Source organism: Odocoileus virginianus, chromosome 11, assembly GCF_023699985.2.
Source record: "Odocoileus virginianus isolate 20LAN1187 ecotype Illinois chromosome 11, Ovbor_1.2, whole genome shotgun sequence".
Lineage (NCBI taxonomy): Eukaryota > Metazoa > Chordata > Mammalia > Artiodactyla > Cervidae > Odocoileus > Odocoileus virginianus.
In genome coordinates this window covers 42,697,118-42,703,871 of record NC_069684.1, presented here as the reverse complement: position 1 = coordinate 42,703,871, position 6,754 = coordinate 42,697,118, and the positions used below count along the sequence as shown (strand labels likewise).

The 6,754-nt window shown below is 37.4% G+C and overlaps 1 pseudogene; it reads left to right on the top strand.

Moving 5' to 3' along the window:
* Positions 1-2,465: 2,465 nt before the first annotated feature.
* On the top strand, positions 2,466-5,637 carry LOC139037350 (tigger transposable element-derived protein 1-like; annotated as a pseudogene).
* The last annotated feature ends 1,117 nt before the right edge of the window (positions 5,638-6,754 follow it).

Sequence of the window (6,754 nt, the reverse complement as noted above, 5' to 3'; positions counted from 1 at the left end):
GAAACAAAGGGAGGAGAGAAACTGCAGGAAGAAAGCTTTGGAGCCCAGGTGGGCACAAATGTAGCACATGTGTATTAACTGAGTCTGATGTGTTCTTGGTCAGGCACTGGCAGGCAGAGAAACGACTTCATTCAATCCTTATATCACATTTTGAAATAGATCAAAAATGGGTCATATATGCATTTTGCAGGTAGTAAATGCTCTCAGGGAGTCAAATAACATCTCAAAGTCACATCATTAGGCTGAAGCAGAGCTGGGATTCCAAAGTAGGTCTGCTGGGTCTGTAAGGCCCCATCAACTGCATATTCTATTAAGTTTCATCACAGTTCATTAATTCAAAAAATAAATGTGAGAGATATCATACCCAAATTCACAAAATTTGAGGGAATTAAGAGAAGTGTTGTGATCAGATGTGGAAGACTGTCTATATGCATGTATGTGTTGTGTACCCGTGCATGTGAATGTGTGTAGATGGGGCAGTAGCTAGAGGAATATATTTAGCTGAAGAAGGCTTGTATTTTGTTTTAAAAATGAAAGATAATGAGAGCACATTTGTGTTCTGGTGAGAATAACCAAAGGACGGTTAAAGATTGATGATGGGGACAGTAGGAAAGCTAAGGAGCCAAGGGGTGGACCCAGAGCACCAATGGGGACAAGGGAGGACATTTCTTCCATCTCAGAGAGGAGAACAAGGTGACAGTCGGGAAAACGCAGGCGCCACGTGGTGGCAACTCCAGTGTCCACTTTTATCAAGGTTTGCCCTTATTGTCTTTCAGTCTGTCATCAATTAACCTATCCGTGTGCTTGTTTTCACAGCTTTATTGAGATATACTTAGCGTACAATAACTCGTAGGTATTTAAAGTGTATAATTTGATAAATTTTGACTTATATATACATCTCTGAAACCATCAACCCAAGCAAGACAATGAACATAACCATCACCAGCTGAGCTGTTCTGTGTCCCTTTGTAATTTCTCCTTTCAACAAAGATGGGTTTGTTTCCTTTCTTCATCTGTATACTTGTAATTTCCTTTGATTGCCTGATTGCATTAGCAAAGACGTCCATTACTATGTTGAAAAGGAGTGATGAGGCGGCATATCCTAGACTTGTACCTGATTTTAGTGGGAAAGCTTCAAGTTTGTCACCATCAAGCATGATGTTTAGCTGTCGGGTTTTCTGTAGATAGTTTGATTAAGTTGAGAAAGTTTCCTGTATTCCTAGTACACCAAGAGTTTTTATCACAATTAGGTATTGAATTTTGAATTTTATAAATGCTTTCTCAGCATCTGCTAATATGATCCTATGATTTTCTTTTATAGTCTGTTGATTCAGTGGGCTACATTGACTGATTTTTGAATATTGAACCTGGGCTAAATCGCACTTGGTTGTATTGTGTAATTATTTTTATACTTATTTGGATTCAGGATGTTTTCTTCATCTTCAAAGATATGCCTTACTGTTGTTTTGGCATTTATCCTCTTTACAGTTCTTTGAGCTTCCCAAGTCTGTGGTTTGGTGTCCAACATTAATTTGGGAAAAAATTATCAGTTTTGAATGTTTCTTCTGTTCCTTTTTCTGTTTCTTCTCTTTCTGATATTACAATTTTATCTATGTTATTCCTTTGGGAGTTGTCACACAGTGCTTGGATATTCTTTTCTGTGTTATTTAGTTTCCAAATATTTGGGAATTTCTGCATATCTTTCTGTTACTGGTTTTGGTTTAATTCATTTATAATCAGAGTACGGGGCTTCCCAGATGGTGCTAGTGGTAAAGAATCTGCCTGCCAATGCTGGAGATGCAAGAGACTCAGGTTCGATCCCTGGGTTTGGAAGATCCCCTGGAGTAGGAAATGGCAACCACTCCACTATTCTTGCCTGGAAAATTCCATGGACAGAGGAATCTAGCAGGTTACAGTACTTGGGGCCACAAAGAGTAGGATACAACTGAGTCAGAATATACATTTTGTAAGATTTCAATCCTTGGAAATTGGCTTAAATTTGTTTTATGGTGCAGAATATGGTGTGTTTTGGTAAATATGTCATTGCATCTGGAAAACAAAATGTGTGGTCTGCTGTTGTTAGGTGGGATTTGTGAATGTCAATCAAATAAGGTTGGTTGATAGTGCTGTTCAAGTCTTCTATATCCTTACTGATATTCAACCTAATTATTCTACTAGTTATAGACATACCTCACTTTGTTTCACTTTGCATTATTGTTCTTTGCAGATGTGGTGTTTTTTTTTTTTTTTACAAGCTGCAGATTTGAGGCAACCCTGTGCTGAGCACATCTATCAGCACCATTTTTCCCAACATCATTTCCTCATTTTGTTTGTGTCTCTGCATCAGAATTTCACAATCCTCACAAAGTTGGTTTTTTTTTTAATCTTTTTTGTTATTATTTGTGTCATGGTGATCCATAATCAGTTGTCTTTGATGTTACTATTATAATTGTTTTGGGGGCACCATGAATTGTGCTCATATGAGAGTGGACTTCATTGAAAATATTGTGTGTGTCCTGAATGCTTCACTGATCTGCCATTCTCCCTCCTCCCTCCTTCTCCTTGGGCCTTACTATTCCCTGAGCCATAACAATATTAAAATTACACCTATTAATAACCCTGTAGTGGTCTCTAAGTAGTCAAGTGAAAGAAAGAGTTGCATATCTCTGACTTTAAATCAAAAGCTAGAAATGATTAAGCTTAGTCAGGAAGGCATATTGAAAGCTGAAAGAGAACAAAAACAGCCTCTTGCACCAAACAGTCAAGTTGTGAATGCACAGGAAAAGCCCTTGAAGGAAATTAAAAGTTCTATTCCAGTGAATACACAAACAATAAGAAAGCAAAACAGACTTTTTTTGCTGATGAAAGTTTTAGTGGTCTTGACAGAAGATCAAAGGAGCCATAACATTCCCTTAAGTCAAAGCCTAATCCAGAATAAAGCCCTAACTCTCTTCAATTCTAAAAAGGCTACGAGTGATGAGAAAGCCTCAGAAAAAAAGTTTGAAGCTAGCAAAGATTGGCTCATGAGGTTTAAGGAAAGAATCTGCTTCTATAACATAAAAGTGAAAATTGAAGCGTCAAGTGTGAATGTAGAAGCTGCAGCAAGTTATTCAGAAGATCCAGCTAAGATAATTAATGGAGTCACAGTCAAGAACAAGCTTCCCAGGTAGCACAGTGGTAAAGAATCTGCCTGCCAAATTGGAGATGCGGGCTCAGTCCCTGGGTCGAGGGGATCCCCTGGAGAAGAGAATGACAGCCCACTTCAGCATTCTTGCCAGGGAAATCCCACAGACAGAGGAGCCTGGTGGACTACAATCCATGGGACTGCAAAGAGTCGGACACAATTTAGCTACTAAGCAACAACAACACACTAAGCAACACTATTTCAGTGTAGAACAGCCTTCTATTGGAAGAACATGGCATCTAGGACTTTCATAGCTGCAGAAGTCAATGCCCAGCTTCAAACTTAAAGGACAAACTGATTCTCTTGCTAGGAGGTAACATAACTATTAACTTTAAGTTGAAACCAATGCTCATTTGTTGTTGTTGGTCAGTCACCAAGTTGTGTCTGACTCCTTGCAACCCTGTGGACTGCAGCATACCAGGCTTCCCTGTCCCTCACCATCTCCCAGAGTTTTACCATTCTGAAAATCCTAAGGTCCTTAAGAATTAAGCTAAATCTACTCGGCCTGTGTTCTATAAATAGAACCACAATGCCTGAATAAAGGCACATCTCTTTACAATATGGTTTACTGAATATTTTAAGCCCATTGTTGACACCTACTGCTCAGAAAAAGGAGATTACTTTCAACATAGTACAGCTTATTGACAATACACCTGGTCATTCAAGAGCTCTGAAGGAGATGGACAATGAGGTTAATGTTTTCATGCCTACTAACACAACATCCATTCTGCAGCCCATGGATCAAGGAGTAACTTCAACTTTCAAATGTTCATATTTAACAAATACATTTTGTCAGTCTATGGCTGTCATAGATAGGGATTCCTCTGTTGGATCTAGACAGAGTAAATTGAAAATCTTCTGGAAAGGATTCACCATTGTAGATGCCATTAAGAACATTCATGCTCTGTGACAACCTAGAGGGATGGGATGGGGTGAGAGGTGGGAGGGAGATTTAAGAAGGAGGAGACATATGTATACTTATGGCTGATTTATACTGATGTATGGAAGAAACCAACACAATATTGTAAAGCAATTATCCTTCAATTAAAAATAAATTAAGAATCCATGGCTAATTCATTTCAATGTATAACAAAAAATACTGTAATGATGTAAAGTAATTAGCCTCCAACTAATAAAAATAAAAGGAAAAAAAAAAAAGAAAGAATGGTAGTGGATGTAAAATGTGGGTAGAAAAATAAGAAAACAAACAATTCAATATAATTTCAGATGCCACCAAAATAATGAAACTGGAATTTTATAAAATCGCCATGTATTAGTGAGATAAAAATACATTGTCATATGCAGCTAATAGTCTTGGTTCAGTTCAGTTCAGTAGCTCAGTTGTGTCCGACTCTTTGCGACCCCATGAATCTCAGCATGCCAGGCCTCCCTGTCCATCACCAACTCCTGGAGTTTACTCAAACCCATGCCCATCAAGTCAGTGATGCCATCCAGCCATCTCATCCTCTGTTGTCCCTGTCTCCTCCTGCCCCCAATCCGTCCCAGCATCAGGGTCTTTTCCAATGAGTCAACTCTTTGCATGAGGTGGCCAAAATACTGGAGTTTCAGCTTCATCATCAGTCCTTCCAATGAATACCCAGGACTGATCTCCTTTAGGATGGACTGGTTTATTGACTACGCCAAAGCCTTCGACTGTGTGGATCACAATAAACTGTGGAAAATTCTGAAAAAGATGGGAATACCAGACCACCTGACTGCCTCTTGAGAAACCTGTATGCAGGTCAGGAAGCAACAGTTAGAACTGGACATAGAACAACAGACTGGTTCCAAATAGTCTTGGTTATTTGATGTATAAATAAAAAACTCTTTAGATAAAAATGAAAAAAATAACACTCATGATTCATGGGAAGCAGTGAACAGGAACAGTAGTGCAGAAGTTGATTCCAACCCTCATAAATGAGGTTAAGGGATTCAAGACTTCCATGGAGAAAGCAACTGCAGATGTTATGGAAATAACAAGAAAACTAAAATTATACATGGAGTCTGAAGATGTAATTTGCTGCAATCTCATGATAAAACTTGAACAAATGAGGAGTTACTTCTTCTAGGTAAGCAAAGAAAATGGTTCTTGAGATGGAAACTACTACTAGTGATGATGCTGCCAAGACTGTTGAAATGACAACTAAGTATTTAGACTATTATATAATCTTAATGGGTAAAGCAGTGGTATAGTTTAAGAGGACTGATTTTAATTTTGAAAGAAGTTCTGCTGCGGGCAAAATGCCATCAAACAGCACTGTTATAAAATAGTTCATGAAAGGAAGAGTTAATAGATGCAGAAAGCTTCATTGCTCTCTTATTTTTAGAAATTACCATAGCCACCCAAACCTTCAGCAACCAAAATTCTCATCAGTCAGCAGCCATCAACACTGAAGGAAGACCCTCTACCAGCAAAAAGATTATGATGCACTGAAGGCTTAGATGTTTGTTAGTACACTTAGCAATAAAGTATTCTTTAATTAAGATAGATAATATTATTTTTTAGGCATAAAGCTATTTCATACTTAATATTCTACAGTATGATATAAACATAACTTTTTTTTGGACGATTTGAGAGAATAGCATTGAAACATGCACTTACCTTTTGCAAAATAAATGACCAGTGCAAATTCAATGCATGAAACCGGGCACCCAAAGCCAGTGCTCTGGGTCAACCCAGAGGGATGGGAGGGAAGGGATGTGGGAGGGGAGTTCAGGATGGGGGACACATATATACCCATGGCCAATTCATGTTGATGTATGGCAAAAACCATCACAATACTGTAAAGTAATTATCCTCCAATTAAAATAAAATATTTTTTAAAAATTAATACATAATCAAAAAGTGTTTGTATACACTAGGAAACTAAAGAATTTGTGACTTGCTTTATTGCAATATTTATTTATTGCAAAAATTCAGAACCAAACCAGCATATCACCAAGGTATGCTTATACTGAGCGAGGGATGTTGAAAATTTTTCTCTGACATTTAATTTGCCTTATGTTAATATACCACCCTAGTGCTTTTTTTTTTTTTTTTAAGCATTTTATAAGGTATCTTTTTGTACATCTTTTTACTTTTAACTTATTTATGTCTTTTTATCTAAAGTGAATTTCTTACGGAAAACATATATTTCAATCTTGTTTTGTAATATAATCTAACAATTTCTACTTCTTAATTGTGTCTAGCTTATTTACATTTAATGTGATTATTGACATGGATGAGATGGTTATTGACAGAGGAGAAGATGGTTGAATGGCATCACTGACTCTATGGACATGAGTTTGAGTAAGCTCCAGGAGTTGATGATGGACAGGGAAGCCTGGTGTACTGCAGTCCATGGGGTTGCAAAGAGTCAGACACAACTGAGTGACTGAACTGAGCTGAACTAATTAACGAGGATGGTTCTAATTCCAACAGAATGATGTTTTATTTAATGTTTTGTCAGACTTTTTTCCATTTTTCTCTCTTTTTCTACCTTCTTTTGATTAATTTTTATGGTTCTAGTTTTTCTCATTTTTTGGCTTATGAACTATAACTAATTGTTCTTTTTTTAGCTGGTTGCTTTA